Source organism: Mauremys mutica, chromosome 12, assembly GCF_020497125.1.
Source record: "Mauremys mutica isolate MM-2020 ecotype Southern chromosome 12, ASM2049712v1, whole genome shotgun sequence".
NCBI classification, from domain to species: Eukaryota; Metazoa; Chordata; order Testudines; family Geoemydidae; genus Mauremys; species Mauremys mutica.
Window position 1 is genome coordinate 74,831,525 of NC_059083.1, and position 16,788 is coordinate 74,848,312.

The window sequence follows — 16,788 nt, forward strand, 5'->3', positions numbered from 1 at the left end:
AAGCTCAGGGGAACCGATTTAAAGTTTTAGAGAATATTTAAAAATAAACGATACAAAGTGTTTGAAGCGTCAGTTATTGTGTCATTGGGGGTAACATACAGGTTGTAGGGGGATGTTAGCGTTGGATTAAAGTTCTCTGTTGTCAAACACTCTCCACTATCAGCAAATAGGGTGGGATGTTGAAGTTAAGAAACAATGCTTATTCATGAAAAACTGCTGCCTTGCCTGTCACCCAGAAAATGACATTTCTTCTTTAGGAACCAAGAAAATACATGACATTCAACACCTTCTCCCCACCCCAGTATCCTAAGTAAGGTGGCAGGAAGTGGTAGCAAACTGTCAGAGACAAAGAAAAAGTAGTTTTCATCCACTATGATCAATATGCCTTGTACTGTAATGTTTGTTTGCTAGTTTTAGCATCCCTCCATTGGGCCCCAAGTAACGTGACTAATGTTAAATTCCTTTCATTTACTGAGAGAGTGTTTTTCTTTTGTATCTTAGTATTAAGTCTATTTTGTTTCAATAATCTGCCCAGATTCCATAGTTATTTGTTTTATTAAATTCTGAGATAGGAATCTTTTATATGCTGAAATCAAAATAAAATATTAGTACTGTCTAATACTTTTGGGAGAGAATCTTGTATATAAGAATGGTGCAAGCACTTTGTGGACCAAAGAGACTGTGGGCTCCACTCTTAAGAGACACCACTAAGAACCAAAGAGCACAGGGCTGAAGCAACTGTAACAGTTGGAGTCATGATGAAGGCTGTACATTTTTTACACAGTGCATAATTAGACCATGGAACTCCTTGTCACTAGACAGCATTGAGGCCAAGAGCTCAGCAGGATTCAGAGAAGGACTGGACGCATATAGATAAAAACCATCCACATTTACTGTGGCTAGCAATTTAAAAAAAAATGCAAATAAAAACCAAATGTTTCAGCATATAAACCCAACCGCTAGCCAACAGGAATTAGCAAGAAACTTTCCCATGGGCAGATTATTCCACTACAGGGTTTCATGCACCTTCCTCTGAACAAAGATGCTGGCCACTGTCAAAGACAGGATACTAGACAAGATGGACCAAAAGTCGGAGCTGGTATGAATTTCTGTGTTTCGTCTGTGTACCTCAACTTCATGTTTTAAGCAAGGTGTGGGTTAACAGCCTTAGGACAGTGTGTTATATTGAACTGTAATATCTCCTAATAATAGGCTAGGGCACTTGCATAATAACTCCTATTTCCAAAAACATTTTTTTTTATACTGCATGTTTATTGAAAAGGCAACATGGTGAAGCTGATTATAGAGTATCTACCAGGTGCTGAGCAGGCTCATTTCCTACTGAAATCAACTGGAACTGACAGTGCAGCACAAGATTTTAATACAATCAACACAAACCACAGCAGCTAGCTATATGCATTTGAAGGACTGAACAAATGCAGCTTTGCTATCCACTTGGAATAAACAGGTTCAAATTACGAAAGACTGACTGGCAGATATCCCCATAGTCAAGATGACAATTATTGTTGGACTGATAAAAAAAAATCACCCTCCCACCGTTCCTCTTTCTCAATGGCCAGAACACTGGTGACATCCCGAGCGGAGTTTCACATCATATATAATTACAGCGGCTCCAAGAAGAAAATTGCAATGGTAAGGAGAGGGGAAGCTATGTTTTCTTTCCTACAACTGTTGCTCTCTTCTCTCAGCTACGTGATCCATCTCAGCATGGGTCTTCTTCATTACAAGCAGGGTCAGGAAGTTAAAGGGAAAATTAAAAACAAAGCTCAATGAAGGGTTTAAATAAATTAGATACTTACTGGAATTTTCAGCACTCACCAAAAGTACTCTGGCCCCTCAGGTGAAGAGGTGGTTTCCAATGAGCAATAATGCTTGGAGCCACATAGCCAACCATTTTATGCACACACTACCTCCTCCCTCAACTCAGAGGGCAATTGTTTTCCACTGTATGTCGTAGCTCCAGTCAAATACATGCAAGGTACAAACATATAGTGAAACAGATCTAGATCCCCTTATTTTACTAGAAAATGGACCTCAGCCGGCAGAGAGAGCTACTGTCCAATCCTCCCAAATCAAATCATTCCTCTAGGCTGCTACATTAAGAAGATGTTCATATTCTGAATTCTGACTAGCTACATATGGAGCTGCAAAACGTGTAGGCAGATTTCATTTTGCAAATGTTAATCAACCTAATGGTCTCCATGAGCCTATAGAGTACAACCATACAGTTGAAAATAAAAGATGGTAGATGGGAATATGTATCCTACTTCCCTGTTTGTCTGCAGAAGTCACAGTGCAATAATGTATTAAAATCACTGTTCTACTATTTAAGATCAGCTACCATGTATGCAAGTTCCCTGTTTCCCCTTCACGGCCAATATTTTATAACTAGTCTAATTTGAGACTGAACCTACAAAGCCTTACTTGCACCAATAGTTCTTACTCATATTATTAGCCACACTGACTTATTGGCAGCCAATTACCTTGGGTCCAATCCTGAGAAGTACTGAGCCTTCAACTCTCATTCAAGTTAGTGGCACATTTGGCACCCAGGACTATGTAAGATCATGCCACTCATACATCTGCCTGTAAAGTGCCATGAAGATCTACAGCGCAGGAAAAATAATTAGTATTACAAGAAACTGGGTCAAACCTAGGCCTCAGCTACTTGATAGCTTCCATCCAATCTAATACATCCCACTGATTTTCTTCCCCTACCCCCAGTAGAAATACTATGTAATTAAAAGCAGTGCTGATAAAGCATTAGTTATTTTATGTCTTGATTTGCCTGGCAATAAGTTAAAGAACAGCAAAAGCCACCAGATGGACTCCAAAGGGCAATATAAAATAATTGTCTTAGATCTACATCCTGCCTTGTTCAATTACCCTATGTATATTATGCAGGTCATTCAGACTTTGATACATATTGCCATGCATGCAATCTACCATAAAATGTAGAGCTCATAAAAATTACTCTAGTTGGTAGATGTGCTGTTAAAGCTATCTCCTCATACATCTCTATGCACCAGGGGTGTGGTTGTTTCTATAAGACTATTAATTGCTAAGCCAAAGGGGGGAGGGGGATTTGAGCACAGGTGGCAGCAACAGTTGCCTTGCAGCACCAGATAACACAGCAGCACTGACAGACATCTGAGGATGTCATCCATTCAGTCTCATGTCTCTTTAACAAAGTCCCATTTCCAACAAAACAAGAAGATATAAAAGGGAAGTGAATAACTCCCCCCCGCCCTCCCCCTTTTTTTTTTAAATAGGGGGGAAGGGAGACTGCTCATGGAATACAGTAACTTTCACCTCATATCCATCCATCACAAGTCAATAGTGACTAAAAGTGTAGTGTAGGCGATGGAACAGCCATCTTAAATATAATAACTAAGTTTCCATACAGTTCTTAGCAGATAGTGTCCACGTCACAAAAGTGAACACAATTGACATCAGTCCTTCATTGCAGCCTCAACAGCATGAGACCATGCAGACTGAACTACCTACTCATTGCTAAAAGTGGTCTTGCTAGGTCACCAATAGGCATTTTGCCTAGAAGGTGTGGAAAGAAAGGTTGCAGTGCCACTACCCGTGTTTATCCACAAAATGGGTACCAGAGAACTTGACAGGGCTGTCAAATCACATGCAATATATTCACTATGGAATCTAGTCACAAGAAGAAGTAAAAAAGAAGTACCAGGGAGAGAACAAAAGCCAAGGTCACTGGCCAGAAGTAAAGTAAAGTAGCATTCAAGATACAGGGGTTTACTCACTGTTAACATTCCTACAGTTAAGCGTCTGTTGGCATTTCCATTACAAGCCCAGATCCGGTTCCAGAGTTGTATAACTTAGCTATTTAAAAAAAAAAAAAAAAAGAGGCTGCCCCAGGCTGAAAGTTGGCATATAATGTCTCAGAGGAGCACAGATTTTTAGGGGTTATTGTTTCTTAAGTATTAATTTAGCTCTGCACGTTTTAAAGGCATAGGATGGCAGAAATAACAGAAGTTCTTACAGTTAAATACTGTTTCTGCTCTTATAACTGTGGCATTTTAAAAATTAGTATTTTCAGGCAATTAATCTATATGGCCCCAATCCAAAGAATTGCTGTGCATGGTACGTTAGCATGCTTATAACATCCTATGAGTCACTGAGCACCTTGCAGAACTAAGCGTATTGTCACCAAAAAGCAATGAGCTATAAATGACAATCACTTTGCATGCAGAGCTAGTCCTTTTCCTGTAAGCATCTTTCTTGTGATGCTTTGGAAATTATGAATATAATAGCTGCACTGTTTTAATATATATTTATAAAATATAGTATAATGGTACTGCAAGGACGGTTGGGGTATTTGTTCAGGATGTCTATTAAAGACACAGTGAAACCTTTATTAATAAACATTTTATTCAATTCACAGCTACCGAAGGATTAATATTCAATCATAGGACTATTTCCCTTTCATCCCCATTTTTTTTAAATACTTCAATCTAGCCATGAAGTCATAAAGTTTAAAAAAAAAAAGAAAAAGAAAAAAAAAAGTGAAAAGAACACCCAAAGAGCTATGGAAATTCATCTTAAGAACTGCAAAGGTTCTTTACAAAGATTAGCTTATCAGGTCTAACAACCCAGCTATGAAGACAGCAAGAGATACATAAGGATCATTACATCCACCACTGAAATGCATTTACCCCTGAGGCGGAACACAAGCAACACTATGCAACAGGGTTGGGACAGAAAGTGAAGAACACCAGTCAGTTGAAATTGCAGAGGGACATTAAGGAGGCAAAATGGAATTACCTGATCTGGATTGTGGCCAGGCCACTGTGGGCTAGAAATGCTTCACTTAAAATAAAGTTTGTATGGTGGCAGAAGTGTGTGTTTTTGTTTTGTTTGGAGATTTTTGTGGTTGTTTTGTTTTTAAAAAGGACTCAATTGTCTGGACCTTGGCTTTAGATCTCAGCCAGAGGATGAATTATTCAGTCTTTAAATCACAGAGATATGTGCTGGTGTTCAGAGGGGTTTCTAAAGAGAGTGGACAATCATATATATTATATACTGCAAATCCTAGGCAGAAAAGGGTGAAAAAGGAGTAAACCCAAACCCAGCTTACAACCTTCATACTATCTGGTTTCAGCATTACATATGAAATATTCTTTTATCAAACTAGCACCATCCCAAGGATGTAAGTATCTTTTCCCTCAAAGCATAATTCTTTCATCTGACCGTCAAAACATGGACTTTTTAATTCCTCAATGTTAACTCCCATTTCTGAATCATAACAGAACAAAAACTACATTACTGCATTACATTATTAATTTCACACCATGAGTTCATTTCAGATCATGAATGATAGCTACATTTATGAAAGTTATAGTACTTTGGATGGAAGGGGCTAGAAGTACAATTTCAAAGCACTTCACAAACATGAATCAGATCTCAACAATTCTGCCAAGAGGGTGTGAACCATAATTTAAACTAAGGAAACTTGCCCCAATTCTGGAGATTGAGATCTATTTTAGGCCTGTTATCTTCATTCCTAGTCCTCTGCAGCCACTAAACCTTGGCAGTGAGAACTATTTAACATTATTCAAGGCCAAGAAAAACACATCACAGATCGTGAAATCTAGTCTTCCCGTGTGAAATCTGCATAGGGGAGACCAGCATTTCTCAAACTGGGGGGCCTGACCCAAAAGAGAGTTACGGGGAGGCCCAAGGTTATTTTAGGGGAGACACAGTATTATCACCCTTACTTCTGCACTGCCTTCAGAGCTGGGTGGCCAAAGAGCAGCAGCTGTTGGCCAGGTGCCCAGCTCTGAAGGCAGTGTCCTGCCAGCAGCAGCACAGAAGTAAGAGTGGCAATACCATACCATGCCACCCTTACTTCTGCGCTGCTGCCTTCAGAGCTGGGCGGCTAGAGAGTGGTGGTTGTTGACTGAGGGCCCAGCTCTGCAGGCGGCAGCAAAGAAGTAAGAGTGGCAATACCATAACATCCTTACTTCTGCATGCTGCTCACAACGGCTCTGCCTTCAGAGCTGGGCTCCTGGCCAGCAACCGCCACTCTCCAGCTGCCCAGCTCTGAAGGCAGCCGCCACCAGCAGTAGTACACAAGTAAGGGTAGCAGTACCACAACCCTACCTACAACAAGCTTGCGACCCTCCTACAACTCCTTTTTGAGTCAAGACCCCTACAATTACAACACCGTGAGATTTCAGATTTAAATAGCCAAAATAATGAAATTGACCAAAATGGACTTTGAATGTGGTAGGGCCCTAGCTATGAAGTTGATCCTTTAGGAGATTTATGCACAATTCCTAAGCACAGTAGACATTTTCAGGTCTTTTTACAAACTCTCTTAAACTTGACCCATGCCCATCTTGGGATGGCCTCAAATTTACAAGAGTTAAACAGTTTCCTTGCCCAGTTTCTTAAGTGCCATGGGAATAATCCTGCCTTGGCTGGACAAAGAGACCTCACCCCCCCCCCCCCCAACAGTGATGATGAAAACCTAATTGACACCACTGGGGGTGGTGATGGTAATATGGTAGAAGAGTGGTAAAGAGCCCATCAGTGGCCAAACCATGCTGACATTGTGTAGTAGAATGAGGTCAAACAAACCCAGTTCATGAAAACTATTAATCTACACCAGCGGTTCTCAAACTGTGGGTTGGGACCACACAGTGCGTCATGATCCCATTATAATGGGGTCACCAGGGCTGGCTTAGACTTACTGGGGCCCAGGGACAAAGCCAAGCCTGAGGGCTTCAGCGCTGGGCAGCAGGGCTAAGGTTAGGTAATAATTGGAGATATATCAATCTCCTAGAACTGGAAGGGACCTTGAAAGGTCATTGAGTCCAGCCCCCTGCCTTCACTAGCAGGACCAATTTTTTGCCCCAGATCCCTAAGTGACCTCCTCAAGGATTGAACTCACAACCCTGGGTTTAGCAGGCCAATGCTCAAACCACTGAGCTATCCCTCCTCCCCTAGTTACAGGCCCCCTGCCTGGGGCTGAAGCCCTTGGGCTTTGGCCCCTCGACCTGGGGTCCTGTAATAATTTTTATTGTCGGAAGGAGGTGACGGCACAATTAATTTTGAGAACCTCTGATCTATACCACCCTTCTGGGCTTTAAGGGGAAAATGCCAATGTTTGTTACATTTTATTATCTGTCCTTCAGAGTCATCTCTTCTCATCTAAAAAACTGACTCAGAGTAGAATATTGGCCTGTACTTTTCACAGCAAAACAATATTTTAAAAGAATTAAGGTGCAATAGAAAAAGAATGGTCTTGCAGTTAACAGATAGGGATGGGAGTTGGGAGATCCAGGAGGGGAAGAAATTGGGGCTTAAATTGCCCTCTTTTCCCCATCATATTCTCCTACCTCCTCCAAGGTAGGAATGATAAACTCAAACCAGACCTCTAGATCTGATCTGACTACCACCAGACTTTCAGCAAGTTTAGATTTCAACTCTGCAGGTTAGGGACCATCTCTGCCAAACTACATCCAAGACTGGCACTGTTCATCACTTCACAAGAAATTGTTCAACCATCCAGCCCCATTTTGTTCTTAAAGAATTTTCTGTTGTATTTCAGACTTTTCAGTATCTTCTGGTTGGGAGAAGACTGAATATGGTCCAACAATAATCCATTTGAGACATTTTTCAAAAGCAACCTCTGACTTTGGGTATCTCAAGTTTTGGTCACCCAACTTGGGACACAGACTTCATTTTCAGGGTGCTGATCACAAACAACTCCAATTAAAGTAAATGAGAGTGCACATGCTAAGTAACTGTTAAAAGGAGGCCACAACGCATCAGATTAGACACCCAATATAAGCAGACACTTGGAAAATTCAGATGTTAGCCTCTAACAGCCTCACTCTACAGCACCAAACTGAAGAGGAAGAAGAGACACCTTAATTATTTCGCTAAACAATTAGATGTGTAAATATGGAACTGTGAAAATGATCTGATACAATCTGCCACACCATGCCAGGCATACTTCAATTTTGTCACAAAATTTTTGCTGCATTAGAATGCTCAGAATTTATTGGAACTCAATGCTAACATAAAGTAGCTCTGTGTCAGAGACTGCAATATGGCTTTGGCTCTTCTGGGAGAACTTAAACATAACCTCCAGTAATTACTTTCACCTGCCAAACAATACAATTTTTTGCCAGTTTGATCTTATTGTTAAATATTAAAGTAACAAACGTTTTTTGCATATGTATATTACCATCTGTAACATACAGCATAGGAAAAAATGAGCATTATGAATTTATAATTAGTATTTAATATTGTGATGTTTATATTGAAAAGCAAAAAAAACTTTAATAAAAAAATATCTTTGCAGAGAAGGGAAAGTTTCTTCTGTCTCTCAGGTGACAGACAGCCCATCCTGACAATCACTCTCTTTCCCTCGCTCTTGGCTGTCCAAGAGCTTCATCTTATCACATACTTACAGTATGCAAGATGTTGCCCCATTTGCTTTCAACTCTATTCTAAGAACAAGGGATTTAGAAAAAGAGGCATATAAGGACATAGAAACTATGCTAACTCCTGTTTTAATCAAATATATGGAGAGAAGGGAGGGTTAAAAAACCTTTGGTTGTTTCTCTAGCAGCTTTGATTTAAGGATCACAAGCAGATAAAGTTAAGTCGCACAACATTCCATGTATTATTATTGCTATGAGCAAGCTAAGGCATAGAAAGATTAAGTAACTTGCACTCCTCTGACCTTCAAACGTTCCCGTTCCCAATCTAACCACTACGCCACAGTCTTAAACTGGAATAGGATCTTAACCAATACAATCGGAAAAAAAAAAGAACCCAACAAACAAGTTTCCTAACTTTATTGGTAAGAGCTTCACTTTAAACCGGCATTATTTTGGGTTGTCAGAATATCTAATTATAGAGCAGGGGTCGGCAACCTTTCAGAAGTGGTGTGCCGAGTCTTCATTTATTCACTCTAGTTTAAGGTTTCGCGTGCCAGTAATACATTTTAATGTTTTTAGAAGGTCTCTTTCTATAAGTCTATAATATATAACTAAACTATTGTTGCATGTAAAGTAAATAAGGTTTTTAAAATGTTTAAAAAGCTTCATTTAAAATTAAATTAAAATGCAGAGTGCCCCGGACCGGTGGCCAGGACCTGGCAGCGTGAGTGCCACTGAAAAATCAGCTCACGTGCCGCCTTCGGCACACGTGCCATAGGTTGCCTACCCCTGTTTTAGAGATAAACCCTCTGCTTTAAACCTATTGACTGTGCTAAGTTAATGGTAGAGGCTTCCATCAAAACAAGGAGATAAGTTCAGTGGGACTTCAGCACTTTCCTGAATCAGGGTCTTCATTATATAGACACTTGAAAGTTCTCTCGTTTACCTCTCTATCTGAAAACTGAAATAGTTAATTCTGTTCTACAGTCATGTGGTGGAAAGTCAATCCTATTGCTCTCAATAAGCAAGCTACAATAGTCAACAAACACAGCATCATTTAAATAAATTTGATCTCTCTTTCCTACCCAATTAAAACTAATATAATGTAGAAAGGTACAATACAGTGACCAAACAGGTAGCTTACCAAGTCTAAAATGCAGGTTTGTTTGAAGTAGCTGGATACTACAAAACCAGACTCAAATTCCAAGAAAGTTAACTAATCATTTCATCCTACTGAGGTAGTTAGTACTAGGTGATTTATTAAATGTGGAATTTTTCTACTAAGGACTTAAAAACCAGTGTTAAAAGTATTCTTTGTCATTGCAGAGATTATTGCACTCTCCACTCCAGAGATGCCTCCATGTCAATGGTGCCAGGTTTAGGTACATATAAATGCTACAAGATCAAAGGTGCTTATTAATGTAATTTCCTGTCTGCACACACACAAAGTAATAGAGAGAGTGTTAAACTGAAGTGATCAAATCAAGTGACTGTTTTCAGGGGACATAAGTGAAAGTTTAAGCAAAAGAAAACACAGGTTTAATATGCACAGAATCCACAGGTTTAACCTATCTGAAAAGGCCAGATAGATTAAGGCCAATGATTAGTGCAATATAAATATCAAAGGAGCTAAATTTACAGCTGTCATTTCTCTGTCACAACATTGTCATTTTTAATTTTATATCCAAGTGGTGGCAACAGGTCAGCTGAACATACAGAGCTGCAAATCTGGGATTGCCAAACACTACTAAGAGTTATACCAGATCAAGGTTTAGACTTTCATAGGGAGCCCTTTCCTTAGATGGAAGAATCTCTCACTACGTACAGGGGTAGAGCCAACCCTGCCCTCTTACTTCCTTCATCTGCCCTCTGAATTACAAATCCTAACACTACTGACCTACAGTATATTCAGCTGCTTCCTAACAGTTTTCATAAAATCCTTCTGCATTTCCATCCTTGAGTCTTGTCTTTCCTGCTGAATACGCAAAGTAGAAATCATTCTCTCCTAGAACAGTGTATACATACAAGGGGGTCACTGAACTACGTTATTTTTATTGTACCTCTCTACTCCTACATTATCCTATTCACCTCTCCCATCAATATACTTTCCTGCCTGAAGCATGTGATGCTGTGCAGCTTTTTGGAAGAAAAATATTTTGGATCATACCATCTTCTGCTCAAGCATATCAGAGTGCTTGAGAGGCATCCATTAATTAAGCCAGAAAACAACTCTCATTATTTCATCTGTGGGAAAATGGATGTGCTGAGATCTGAGTGACTTGCAAACTCATTAGTGATCCTGGGCAGCATGGCCAAAAGCAGAACCCACATCTCCTGACTCCCAGTCTTTTAACCACTAAACTATGCCTCAATAATAAGCTAATTTTGCTCCTCCTCCCTCCCCAGGCCTGCTCCTCCAACTACTCCAACATATTTAAAATCCCACTAGGTCTCAGTTCCATTTTTACCTAGCTGTATCATATTAAGAACTATAACAGAATGAAGTTTGGTCCTTCAATCTCTGTAGGATATGTCTGCATTCTAAATGTAACACACCACTTCAAACACACTGGGGCAGAGACTATCTTCCCTTGCTCCTCACTGGGCTCACAACCAGTTCTCAGTAAGTCTCACACAGCTCAAAGTTGTTGGCTTTCTGGGCATGCAGCAAGACTAACTCTTTTCCCAGATTTCACCTAAAGGGTTGAATGAGTGGAGAGTGAGAGCTGGAGTCCAGATGGATTGACAGTCACAGTTATTATCAGGAGAGTTTTAGCATATAATGTTTATAAATCTAGAGCAAGGGACAAAGGGACACAATTACCCTTTTCCCTAATCATTGTCCTTTTCAGTAGACTACTATGTTGCTACATATTTCTCCTATGTTCTCTTCACTGCCTACCTCCCTTCATTTGTTCCATATTGCTCTCTTCAAATTTCAGTAAAGCCCCTAACCCACCTTGCTGCCATGTAACATATCAAATATTTCTGTCCATAACTGTATAAATCACCTGTCTCACTTCATACTCATTACATCTTTTTATCTACATCATCCCACAGCTGTCTAAACAATTGTGTAGAGAAAAATAAATATTCTCGAGTAGCATTTGAAACTCAAACACTGATATGATAAAAATCTGAATATGAAACTAACTATAAAATAGAAGTGCAAGTGACTTCTTTATCCAAAAGAAATAAAAAAATAGAGATTAATGTGTATTTTTAAAATTCTTTCATTTTTAATAGTCTAAGGTATCTGTATTATGTTGTAAAAGTTTGTTTTTAACCTATCGTAGTTAATAGTGTTCATTAAATATTCCCCCATATTCTCTATATATGATAAAGAATATGTTTACTTTGCATCTGAAATGTCAAATTTAATTATATGATTTGGATGAGAATAGTTCCTGGCCCATGACAAGAGCCAAGTAATAATACTACTATGATTTTTTTAACTTGACAGGAAGAGGCAGATTTAAGCTGCCAATCAGAACCATTCAGACCACTATACCTCCATAGAAGCCCATTCAGGGGTCACCCAAATGGATCAGTTTGCAGAATAACGTCTTAAGTCAATCAAAACACATAACCCCCCTCATATATTATGGCATATCACAACAAACACTTAAAGGCTGACATCTTTATTCCACAAAAGCTTAACTTTACTTTCTTCTGCTGAAATTAAAATGCTTATACTTCTCAAATACTCACTCTAAAAATAATCTGAAGTTACACAAATATTTTCACTTTTTAAAGTACATAAAGTTTTTCTAAATTCCAGTTAATGTTATAATTTATTGTATAAAACAAACCAGTGACATTGTGCGGTGGTTTTGGTTTTTTAATCCACACAAACAAGATCGTGAAATTGGCATGTATGGAGACAAACAAGTATGACAAAGCAAATAGGAAGATAGGTTTTATGGATTGGAATTTTCAAAGTAAGAGAGCTAGGCACTCAATTCCAGCTGAATTTCAATTGGAGCTGGGTACCAAGCTACCACAGGCCTCTCTGAATCCAAGCCACAGTTCAGAACACATTTGTGGATGAGGTATACACTGGCAAGAAGTTTAGAACAAACGTTTAAAGGGAAGTTTGTTTGTTTTTTTAAATAGTTGCAAAACCCAATTTTAAACCCAACTAGAATAATTTCCTGGGATTTAAACACTGAACATCAATGGAGGAACACTAACATAGCAGTACTGAGAATTAATTGCAGGAGAACCAGAAGGCGCAATGGACAAAGCCCACTTTTACTGAACAGAGTAAAGCACTAAAACAAAAAAAAGCATCAATACTGAAGAGTAAATTAATTGTTTTCAAAGTTTCAACAATTATTATTTGAAGTGTTATTAACAGTAGAGGCCAGGAAACTTGTGTTTAAGATAGGATAGTTTTAAAGATTTAAACAGTGTTCCTGTCAGGCTACATATCCACTGAATACTAGTATCAGACCAGATTCCAATTTCAGTTAAATGGAAATTGATGTGTAAATCAGGAATAACTCCACTGACTTCTGCATCTGAACTCATCAGAATCCAGACTAATAGAAAAAAAAATGGCAATCCTGATATATCTGACCAGAACCACTCATTGCTCACCAGAAGGCAACCATCCAACCCCTCTTACTATTAAGTGGAAAACAAAAACAAAACATGATAAAGCACTGTTCACTAAGTCTGCTTTCAGCTGTGGCATACAGGCAGGCAGCGTACGTGCCATTAAGTACAGACCAACGTAATCTATATCGGGATGAAAACTGGCTGTTCAAGTACTCTCTCCTGTTGCGGCTGGGGCTGTTCCCTGCATCGCAGCCTGGCTACCTGTGAGCTACAGACATGATACAGCCTTCCTCCCAACTCCACGGCTGCAATCAATATGCGTGTCTCCTACAGGAACAAGGGGACAGACAACCTAGAGCGGTGGATTAGCCTGCCTCATGGCATAAGGGGAATTTTGAGGGGAAGGTCACTCCTCCAACTGCCCCCGACCTCAACCACGTTAAAGTTCCCTTGACAGTCTAATCTCTAGATGCCCAGCCCAGATCAGACCCTTACAACAATCCTGACAGTCAGTGACCCCTCCCCACCACTAAAAACCCAGAGCCCCAATACAAGCTCTGTTCCCCAGACTCCCACATCCTCTCCCCCAGTCATCACTCTGTCACCACGTTGCTGCCCAGAGCCCCGACACCCCACTCATCACCTTGTCATCCCAATAAACACGTTGCTGCCCAGAGCCCCAACACCCCTGTCACCACACCACTGCCCAGAGCCCCGACACCCCACTCATAACCCTGTCACCACACCGCTGCCCAGAGCCCCGACACCCCTGTCACCACACCACTGCCCAGAGCCCCGACACCCCCCTCATCACCCTGTCATCCCAATAAACACGTTGCTGCCCAGAGCCCCCCAAGAGACACCCTCCCGCCCAACCCTGCCATGTGCCGCCCCTGAGGGGCAGCTGCGTATCCTCCCCAGCGTAGGCCCAGCCAGGCTACTGTTACCGCCGAGGCCGGAGGTCTCCTCCTCGCCCAGTCCCGGAGCCTGCAGGAGGCTGCCGGGCTCCAGCGCCTCAGCCGGGGCTCTGCAGCAGGCGCTCCCGCCGGGCAGGCTGCAGCTGTGGGAGCGGGAAGGAGGGCGGTAGAGAGCCCAGTCCGCGGCGGGGGCCGGCCCTGCCCCTCGTACCTTAGCGCCGGCTCATGGTACTGCTCTGCCCGGGGTGTGGGTGGCTCCAGCGTCGCCCTGCCCGGTCCCTCGCTGCCAGGCCAGCCCCGAGCCCCGGCGGCGGCAGGAGCAGTGGGTGGCGGCAGAGCTGCCTGACGCGACGCGGCCAATCCAGGCCTGGCGGTGGGCTGGGCCTACCACGGCAATTAGCTTGGCGGTTAAAGGCACAGAGGCCACGGCGCGGGGCGGTCCCGCCGGACGTGGGGGGCCAGCGTATGGGAGGGGTGGAGCGGAGCGGAGCTGGGCTCCAGTGTATGGGGGGTGCTGTGTTCCAGCGTAGTGGGGTGTATGGGGAGGGAGCTTAGATCCAGTGTAGTGGGGCAGATGGGGGGGGGCTTGGATCCAGAGTAGTGGGGTGTATGGTGGGGGAGCTTAGATCCAGTGTAGAGGGGTGTCTGAGGGGGCTTGGATCCAGAGTAGTGGGGTGTATGGGGGGGAGCTTAGATCCAGTGTAGTGGGGTGTATGGGGGGGCTTGGATCCAGAGTAGTGGGGTGTATGGGGGGGCTTTGAGCCAGTGTAGTGGGGCAGATGGGGAGGGGAGCTTGGATCCAGTGTAGTGGGGTGTATGGGGGGGCTTGGATCCAGTGTAGTGGGGCAGATGGGGAGGGGAGCTTGGATCCAGTGTAGTGGGGTGTATGGGGGGGGAGCTTAGATCCAGTGTAGTGGGGTGTATGGGGAGGGAGCTTGGAGCCAGTATAGTGGGAGAACCACATAGGAATTGAGAATGGACAGATTGCTGCAGACAGACAGAGGAAAAGACTGGTTGGGAGGGGAATGAATTCTATACAGAGAAAGGGAGAGAAAAAGAAGGGAGAATGGCACAGAAGAGACTATTCTGATGTAGCAGCAGCAAAGAGTCCTGTAGCACCTTATAGACTAACAGACGTATTGGAGCATGAGCTTTCATGGGTGAATACCCACTTCGTCTGATGATAAACAATAATAAAAATTCAACTCAGATATTTTTGCATATAAGAGCATGAAGCTGGATTTGCCAGAATTTGCAGTTTCTCATTACTCTCAAGTGTTCAGAGAACGGTCAGATGTCTGTGAAAGTGTTTGCAAATCCTGAACTGTGGTAGGAATGATAATTTGTTCAAATGATCTGTGCACGAGTGTCTTGTTTAAAAACTTTAAATCATGCAGTCAGCAAGCAGAAGCACAATTTAGGGTTTGTCTACATGGGGAAATTTACCGGCCTTACTATACTGGTATAATTACATTGCTATAATTATTCCAGTATAACTTCCTGTGAGAACACTCTTATTTCAGAAGGAGTGCCTTTTTCCAGTTTAGTTTATAGCATTTATACCAAAGCAACATAAGCTAAACCAGAAAAAGGCACTCCTTCTAAAATAAGAGTGTCCTCATGGGGAGTTATACCTGTATAACTATAGTGGCTTATTAAATCAGTATAGTTATGCTGGTAAATTCCCCTGTGTAGAAAAGCTCTTAGGTCACTTTATTAGGTGATATGTCAAAATGGCAAATGTAATTTACTAACTAAAATTAAAATGAGATATGGAAACAGGTTGCAAGAGTTCCAAACTGGCTAGTGCAACCAATTAATGACGTCTTTTAAAATACACTTTGACCACCTGTGAATGTTTCTAAATCTTATTAATTGTTATCATAGAACAGTAGCACTTAAAGACCCCAGTCAGGTATTGGGGCTCATTATGCTAGGCACGGTATTGACATAAAGAGAGAGTGATTTTTTACTATTTCAAAACCAAATACAAATAGCATTCAGACTGTTTTTCTCTACACATCAAGTGAATTTTAGTGCTTGTGAAAAGGGATGGATTAACAGCCTGGAGACTGCAGACTAGGATGCTTACATCACTACATTATCCGAGTATCTTTAATGTATTTGTCCTCATAACACCTCTGGAGGTAGGAAAGTGGTGTTATCCCTACTTTTCAGGTGGAGAACAGAGGCCCAGATCCAAAGATATTTAGGCACCTAACTCCCATTGAAATAATTGGAAGTCTTGCATCTAAATACATTTGAAGTTCTGGGCCAACGTGGCTTGCTGAAGGTCACAGAGGATATCTACAGCAGAGCAGAAATTGAACACAGATCTCCAGAGTCCTGACCCCAACCTTAACTATAAGGCCATACACCTCCTCCCCTCGCCTCAGAACAGGCAATTGTGGTACAAGTTTCCCACACCCTGCCCTGCCATTATCCTGCTTCTAAAGCGACCAGCTCTCTGAATAAGATGGGAATAACACTCCTAATACTCATGAGGGTCACAGTCCTTAATAGTGCTTAGTAGCTCCTCTAAAGGCTGAATGCCCACAACTCACACTGAAATCAATGGTAGTTGAAGGTGTTCAACATCTAGCAAGACCTGGCCCTAATACACTAGGAAATGTACTGAGACTACCAACTTAAAGGCCATATCCTTCAAGATGCTGAGAACCTCCTATGACAGTGAGCACTCCCAACTCCCACTGAAGCTAGTGGGAGTTAAGGGTGCTCAGCACCTCAGAGGAACAGGCCCTTATTTCCTATAGAGCATTGAACATCCAGCAGATGGGAATAACTTTTGATCACTACCAATGTGAATTGGATTTTCAGCCAGTGACCTGTGCAGGTAATAG

General features: G+C 41.8%; 1 protein-coding gene across 1 annotated transcript in view; it reads right to left on the reverse strand.

The window, feature by feature from the left end:
- The window catches only part of TEX2 (testis expressed 2), a 110,171-nt gene extending 95,873 nt beyond the window's left edge, over nt 1–14,298 (reverse strand). The window contains exon 1 of the mRNA XM_044981571.1: nt 14,139–14,298. The gene's annotated coding sequence lies outside the window, so the exon portion shown is untranslated. The remainder of the gene's footprint in view (nt 1–14,138) is intronic.
- Between the last annotated feature and the right edge of the window lie 2,490 nt (nt 14,299–16,788).